Source organism: Lissotriton vulgaris, chromosome 6, assembly GCF_964263255.1.
Source record: "Lissotriton vulgaris chromosome 6, aLisVul1.2, whole genome shotgun sequence".
Taxonomy (NCBI): domain Eukaryota; kingdom Metazoa; phylum Chordata; class Amphibia; order Caudata; family Salamandridae; genus Lissotriton; species Lissotriton vulgaris.
In genome coordinates this window covers 1538056528-1538064983 of record NC_141694.1, presented here as the reverse complement: position 1 = coordinate 1538064983, position 8456 = coordinate 1538056528, and positions in this window count along the sequence as shown.

Sequence of the window (8456 nt, the reverse complement as noted above, 5' to 3'; positions counted from 1 at the left end):
TTATGTCCTGGTTTTTTCTTTCCACTACAGAATTTCCCTCAGAATGGAATGGACTAGAATACCGAAATGCAATGCCCATATTGGCCATGGCCTCCTTGTAAGCTTTGGAACTAAACGCAGGACCTTGGTCAGAATGTAGCGTGCCGACTGTGTATGTGCCGATAAAGACTCGCAAATCTTTTACAACAGTTCGGGTGTCAGCCGAGCGCTGAGGCCACATCCAAATGAATCTTGAGCGTGAATCCACTGTGACCATGATATATTTATAATTGCCATCCCTCTGTTAGGGACCGCAGTGGTCCAGGTAAATGCATGCTAGTGTTTTTTCGGAAATTAAAAGGGGCATCTGCGCCAGGCGTTTCACAGTAGAGACTTTCATCTTTTGGCAGATTTCACATTCCAAAACATAGTTTCTGGTCTGTTTCCTCATGCGCGACCACCAGTATCTTTGTTTCAATAATGACACTGTGGCGGAAACACCTGCGTGTGCAGAGGCGAGCCCTTAATGCGCTGCTAAAATTAGTCCTAATCTATATTCCATGTTTGGAATTACTCTGTCCCCTACTCCAGGGATTCAAGCAAAAGGATCATTATTTGCATCAGTTATATATGACTATTTGAGTGGAAAGCCTTTTGTTAATGTTTTACCGCTGTCTTTGTTGGAAGTGGCGACAGCCTGCATTATTTCGCTGTCTATTTTTATTTTAGAATGAGTGATTGCAGCTACGGAAGCCGTTTGCACAGCTTCCTTCGCGGCTTCATCAGCCAATGAATTCCCTGCAACATAAACGCCATCACGCAGATGACTCAATGTATGGATCACGTGAGTCTTTTGTAGTACTTTCTGTAATTGAACTACTTGTTCCCAAAGCCCATTATGCTTGATTGTGCCACCTTTTGCATCTTTAAAACCGTTTTGAATCCAATTCTACCAGTATTCATTGAAAGATTTAACGCAGTAATACGAATCACACACTATGAGTGTGGGGAATTCGCGATCAGTATTTTCAAGCGCCATCTTGAATGCTTGTAGTTCAGCTAGAGAGATTGTGTTTTAGTGACCATAGGTCGGAATTTGCCATCGCGCCAGAGACCTTTAACAATCGCGCATGCAGCACTATAAGCTTGTTTACCCCCCATTGCGGTCTGTGCTGATCCGTCTGTATAAATTATACATTCGTACTGCTCTAGAGGCAGAATCTCAGTGGGCAGAGGACATTCTCGTTCGTATTGCAGAAATTCTTGTGTTTTCAAATAGGAGTCAAAACGTATTCAACGTCTGTTGCAGCAAGAGAGTTAATCTATTTTATCCATCTCGGATGTAAAGCCTTTGCATTTGGAATGCTCGCTTTTATCACTGCTTCTAGCGCAGGTACAGGATAAACGACTATTATGTGCTTACCCTGTGCGAGGGCTCTCTCTTTTGCTACTGCAGTTTGAACCACTATCAGAATTATTTCTGTTGAAGTGAATTTCATTTCAGCTTGTGTGTACAAGTGTGATTTATAAGCAATTGGTACTTTTTCTCCTACATTTAAGGATAAGTATGTGAATCCGCATCTTCCTGGGTTGATTCAGATTACAAGGTTGCGTACGTTTACGCGTGTCTGTAAATGTGTTGTTGCTAACATGTCTCTTTGCACTGAACGCAACATTTCTGTGTGTTTTTTAGTCCAATTAGTTGTTTTGAAATCAGGTTTGATTAATTCATAGAGAGGTTTAACCCTTTCTGCGTAATTTAGAATGTAAGTTCTTCTGAAACTCAGGAAACCTAGAATTGACTAAGTTTTTCAGTGTTTTTGGAGGTTGGAGCAGCGCAAACTTTTCTAAAAAGTTGGCTGCCAGGCTTTTGCCTTCACTTGATAACTTGTATCCTAGAAAAAGGATGTTGAGGTGGGCAATTCTCGATTTCTTAAAATTTCATTTATACCCTTCAGAGGCGAAGCAAAGTATTATGGTATTCACTATGTTTAAGTGCCTATCCAAGTCATTGTCTGTTAGATAGATCTCATCGACATAAGAAAATGCCTCATCATCATGCATTTGTAGTAACTCTGTTACTCTAGCTGAAAATAACCCCGGACTATTCTTGAATCCCTGGGGGAGACAACAGAAGTGACGCTGTGTCTCCATAATTGAGGAAGCGGTCAGGTACCTGCTTTCAGGTGCAATGTTTTGACAGAGAAGAAACTTAGAAATATCTAATGTGGTTTTATATTTTTGACGCACAATGTTATTCATTAGTGCTGCACTGTGTGCATTTTGTACTGCAAAGGTTTTGCAACAAGAGTTTAAATGTCTGTAGTCCAAAACTAGATGATATGTATTATCTGGTTTGGAGACAGGAAACAAAGGATTTTCATTGATGAGGTGCATGTTTCAATCACCCCTTGGTATTAAAGTTGATCTAAGATCTCCCTGACCTGTTTTTTTAGCTTTTTGCTTTACTGGGTTCTGCCTTTGAGCAGTTGTTGAGTTTTCAACTGGATTTTATGGTAAGGAGAATCTTCAGCCCATCCTACATCATTTTTATATATTGCTGGAGCCTGTGCTAATGCCCATTTTCTGGCATAGGTGTATTTTAAGTGAATTGGAATATGATTAGAGAAGGCTGACAAAATTATGTCTTCGCCATCTGGCACTCCCTGACACATTTTGGTGGCCAGACTTTTTCAGCCACAAGAATGTCATAACCCTTAGAGAGCTTCTCCCAAAAGAGTGCTCTTATTTTCCTAGTTATGTCCCCCTCCATCCAGAGCGTTTCTTCATATAACTTATGGTGTACTCTAACCCTGGTGTCTGCAGTTTCAACTTAGATGTACTCATTCAAGTCCACTGTCTCCAGATGATCATTCAAGATCTTTCGAGCTTTGGTGACTTCTGCTGCGCTGTCCAGCATTGTTTGGGCCCACTCCCCATTCTTGAGTTGTGTCCTCAAGATCCTCAGCATGTCTGATTTTTAGACCTGCTACCTTCTTTTTGGTGAATTGGGATTTCTTATTTTTTGGAATGTGTTGATCGTCTTTGGACTTCCCACGTTCTTCTTTGTGTTCTGACCGACCTCTTCTTTCCGATTTCTGTGAGGAAGTCTGAAAGGTACGACAGGAGCGTATATCAGTGTCTTGATATCTATCAGGTTTTTTCAAATTATCCCTGTTCCTGAGGTTATACCGCTTTTCAGAGGGCTCCTTTTGAGGAGACCTTCCTCTGGACTGAGAACGCTTCTCTTTAGAAGTTTGTTTAGTTTTCTCCCACTTCTTTTTGGGAGTGGTGAGAGTGTTTTTTATAAAGACCTTTTCAGGACTTTCTGTTAGTTGTGGTTTGACTGGTTTCCCACCCAAACTATCTCTACCTAGTTCTTCATAGGACTTTTCTATTATTCTGGCCAGTTCATATGGTTACTCAGTTACATCAATTTCTCTTATTTTTGGGTGGATCGCCACGGATACTGCTTCACCTTTAATATTAGCTAATATTATAACTGAGACCTGTTTGAAATATTTCAGTAATTTCATACCTAGATTCAGAGCAGGCTCTGCCCCGTATTCTTTTTGAATCTCTTTCAGGACGTCTGGTATCACCACCATAGATGGAACACCATGTGTTTTTGGGTAGATTGCAGCAAAGACTGTACCCCAAGTGACGCAGTCCTCCAGGTGTGGTGCGATCCCCATTAGTAAACACATTGATAGAATACTGTGTTTCTCATGAGGGGTAGTATCTGGAAATACTGCCTCGATTTGAGTAATTTTCTGAGCTATCCAGAATGGAATTTGTTCCCTTTTTGCAGGCAACTTACCAATGACTGATTGTATAGTCTGGGGTGTGATTTTATTTGTGTTCCCCTGGTGAGGGGTGTGTTGTGGAATAATTATAGGAGGTTGGACTGTCAGAGTCTGCATGACATATTGAACCAATTGTCTATGTATTTTGATTAATTGTTTTAGTTGAACTAATAGTTCTGCACCTGACATTTCTTCAATGGCATGATGTGGTTTATAGCTGGCTAGTACCAGCCATGTTGCTCCTGGTCCACCTAGTAGACCGAGCGTGGTAATGGGATTTTGATGTTGTTGGGCGCCTTTAAACCAGAGCACTTGCTCTTGGTAAGTTAGTAGAATTTCAATATCCTTCAAAGGAACGTATTCCATTGGATTATCCTCTACTTTGTAGAAGTGAAACACATGTGTTACTTGATTTGCTTAAGGGAAGCCAAGCCATGAATAAAATACCTCTGTCTGCCGATATTCATGTGCCTCTATGACAAAAATTACCCTACCACCTCTTGATGATTGGCCATTTGTTATAAGCTTTATAGTGATGGCTTTCCTTAAGTTTTCTGGGATTATTATAGCATCCAGGTCTTGTTGGAAACCTGTGATGTCATACCCTGCTAGGGCATTATTGCCTGTCGCAGTTCCACCATTTTCGGTGTCGCTATCCGGCATTTTGTTGACTGGAAGTTTGCAGTGCAAGTTTCAAGGAAACAAAGGTAAGGTGCACAATATTTTGGAACACTGTATCCTTCAACGTTGATCATACCAAAAACTAATACATAGGACTTTCGTCCTACTCAGTTATGGCGGATATTTTATCCTTTTACCCACTCCAGACATCTATTGGAGTATTTTAGGGGAAAAAGGGGTCTCTGTGAAAAGCACGACTGAGTTACTCTAGTATCTAGCGTTAAATTAGTGCCTTACCAAATGTTGGGCGCCATGTAGTGTAGTTCCTGTATTCCCAATAGGCTCTGCTCATTGGAATAATATATCTAATAGATTTGACATAGGACTGATGTCGACTAGGTCTCTATCGAATATATTAAACTTAATTGTGAGTGCCAGCTAACTCAGAGGTCACTTGAAACTTTCTCAAATATACAAGAAGGGATTAGTTTCTGACAACCGCATAAACATGACAACTTTGTTTCCCCAAGAATAAACATATCATCAGAGTAGTGGAAACAATAGATAGATATTTTACTCAGTCATTCGTCGATGCTTTGTTTCACCAGCAGTGCAGAGAAATAGAAAGATGGGTGTTTTCAATAAAAGGATTTATTGAACAGTCTTCTTTCTCACGCAAAAGAAATAAACTGCTACAATAGTAATACTGGCTGTAAAGTATAATGCGTATAGCAAGAAGAGTATTATAAAATAATACTGGAAAAGCATGGTATGATTTCTAAGCCGTAGATAAATACATACATAAATAACAAAGGCTAAAAGTTCTCAACTGGTGCTACTAAAATACGCCTACCCCAATGTACCTAACCTGAGTCTAATACTAGGGAAGAAGTAAGTGAGGTGTAGCATAGGTTTAGTTTTTCTTTGCCAAGAATCTATCCAAGATTTCTCTTAGGGTCTAATTAGCTTCGTACCTTGGTTTTAGAATGAAGGAGGTCCGGTATCTTTGTCTCGGGACTCGATTTCCCAACACCCCGCAAGGGGAGCTTGGAAAAACTGGAGATGGATTCACAGTGAGAAAAAGGCAACCTCTTGATCAGTGCTTTAGCTGGAGGGTCGGCTTCCTTCGGCACTTGCTGTAGCGAGCTGCGTCAGGCAAGTAGACAGTCAAGCTGCTCCGAACCACCGTGTGTTTGCTAGTGCAAGTGTATGCATATTTATACCTTGAAGGTGCCTAGTTTGATGTAAAGTCGGACATAATAACGTCACCAAAGAACCCCAAGGGAATGGTAGTCCTTTGAAAATTTCATGATTTCTAGGACAAACCAATATTCAAGTAAGGGGATGTCCCTGACTGTTGAAGCCGAGTTTTCCAAGAAATCGTTGTGGCTTTTTGGAACGAGTGGAAGTCACCATGCCTGTATTTGAACTGCATGGGTTACGTCTAAATATGGTTATGATTTCTATGCCTATATAAGGGTAATGTGAATTGTATCTATATAAGGGCATGAATCGGTAAATTACGCTCGGATCCTAAAACGCTATACAACAGCAGTCTAGGAGGAATACACAAAGCCCAAAGAAAGGCTAAATGCACTAAATGGCTCAGGCAGGAAAACGCTGACCTTCTAAAAGGGTCATTTTGAGATTTGTAATTTAAAATCCAACTTTACCATAAATTAGTATTCCAGAGACACCACACATCAACTGCTTACCTTTTGCCCATTTAGAAATTACACTTTTAAAATATAACATGGTAATTCCAATGTTATGCATTAGTAAAAAACAAATGTATCAGTTTTTCACTACCAGGACATGCAAAACTTAAAATACATGTTCTACTTTTTAAATACATTGGACCTTCCCTTCTGGGTGGTCCATGGTCTACACTGGGGTGACAAATGTAATTATATGTATTCAAAAGGTCGGTTTAGACCTGGCAAAAGATGTATTTTGCCAGATCGAAATGGTAGTTTAAAATTGCACTCTCATAACCTGCAAGGGCAGGCCTGGGACATGTTTAAATGGCTACTTTAAGTGGGTGACACAATAATTGCTGAAGAACCAATAGCAGCATTTAATTTACAGGCCCTTGGCACATGCAGTACCACTTTACTAGGGACATGCCAGTTAGGTATAAGCCGAGGAGAGAGCACAAGCATTTTAGCACTGATAGACCGTGGTAAAGTGCACAGAGTACTAAGGCCAACAAAAATGAATTCAGCAAATAAATAGTAGGCGAAGGCAAAAAGTCCACAGTATCCCAGAACCTAGGCATGATTTCAAGCTGACCGCGATGTAGCATGAGTCAGTTACACCAAGTAGGTTGTCCCTGCCAGGACCTGGAAGTAGGGAATTTCAAAAAAGTGTGTGACCCCCAATCTGAAGACTCTTCAATATGTGGGACAAACGTGAAATTGAATTTGACGCTGTCAGTCAGATACTTTTCACAGACGATCTTCTTGATTCCCTGGCGCTCTGTAACAAAACTTTTCTAAAGTGCCCAATCTTTTTTTGGTGGCTAAAAACACAGGAGTATGTTTAAAATGCCCTCAAGGCCTGGGAACTGTTATAAAACAGGGGTAGACCCAATGTAGTCAAAGGACCTGGGTATTCAGCAGTATAGACAACAATTGGTCCTCGACATAATTTCACTGGTGAAAATAATCATAACATTTGATCAATATTATTAACTCCACATCCAGACTGAATCTATAGTCTTACTGACATGGATGATGCTAGCCCACAGCCTCAAAAATCATTTACAGTAGGTGCTAATAAACCAATAAAGCCAAAAAGGGGGTCCAACTGGGGTAATTAATTTAATATATCATGTATTGACGAATGGAAATCAATGTATCTATATACATATATTTACACAAATCATAAGGCAAAATACATTTTTTTCTAAAAAAGAGAGAACGTGCACAGAGAAAGATAAAGTGTGTGCTCAAGTGAATGATCAAGAAGATCAGAAAAACAGTGTAGGTCATTTATATACAAGGAAACATTGAGCCTGTCCTAGGTAACGCTTGTAAAAAATACTTCTTTTTTACTCGCTAAGTGCTATCTACAATTCCTTGGTCCTTAAATTGCACCGTTGGCAATAAGATTGCCAGGGAGAAGGGGATGGAAGGTGGACTGGGGACAGGGGTCAATAGGTACAGGCTCCCAAAGGGGAATGTCGTCGACGTTTCGACCCAACCATATAGTGGGTGGTTCAAGTCCTCAACAACGGGTCTTCATCAGGACGGAGTAACAGGGGAATATCTCTCAAAGTGCACGTCAATTAAAAACATTCGTTGGGCACCTGTAATGATAAATGAATAGTGGGGCTAAGTATCACTATATAGTTTCAATTATGTCCACTAATGACCTATGTGAAAAAGCACTCACCCTCCCGTGGTGCCTTGACACGTCAAAGTGCGACGATCGGTCCGCACTCGTAATATGCAAGTATCCAAAGTTATACTGTGAAATAGAAAGGAAAGGTAGCCATTAGTGCTACACAACTTATTTCACCTATGAGTGACTGCTTATCAGAGAAAAAAAATCATTAGTGCTGCATGGTTTATCTCCCATTTGGGTGACTATTCAATAAAGGGAGTTGCTTGCAATTGCCAACAATGGCTATAAACATTTGCGCTAATTGTCAACCTTATATCAAAGATCTCTTTCAAAATGCCATAGTCCTATAGTGATCTAATCAAAAATAATCAGAATATACAGTGACTGTTTTTTATAATCTCGCAGTGGTCACTTACCCAATGCGTTTGTCACTGGTGTGTTTATTTCAAAAATATATATATATTGTCAATCCAGCACGTCTGATGCCAAATGCTGTAAAGGAGAAAAGACAAAATGTCTCTTCGTTAACGCGCTGCCCGTATAGCTTGGTCAAAGAGAAACTTTTTACCATTAGATATACTTCACGATTCCTAAATCATAGCATACCTCGTATGTTCGATCAGAGCAGAGGTATCTTATTTCTTAGCTCCGTTCCGTAGTGTGCAGCCTTCCGTCTCGCACCGCGTTATGGAATGCGGAAGC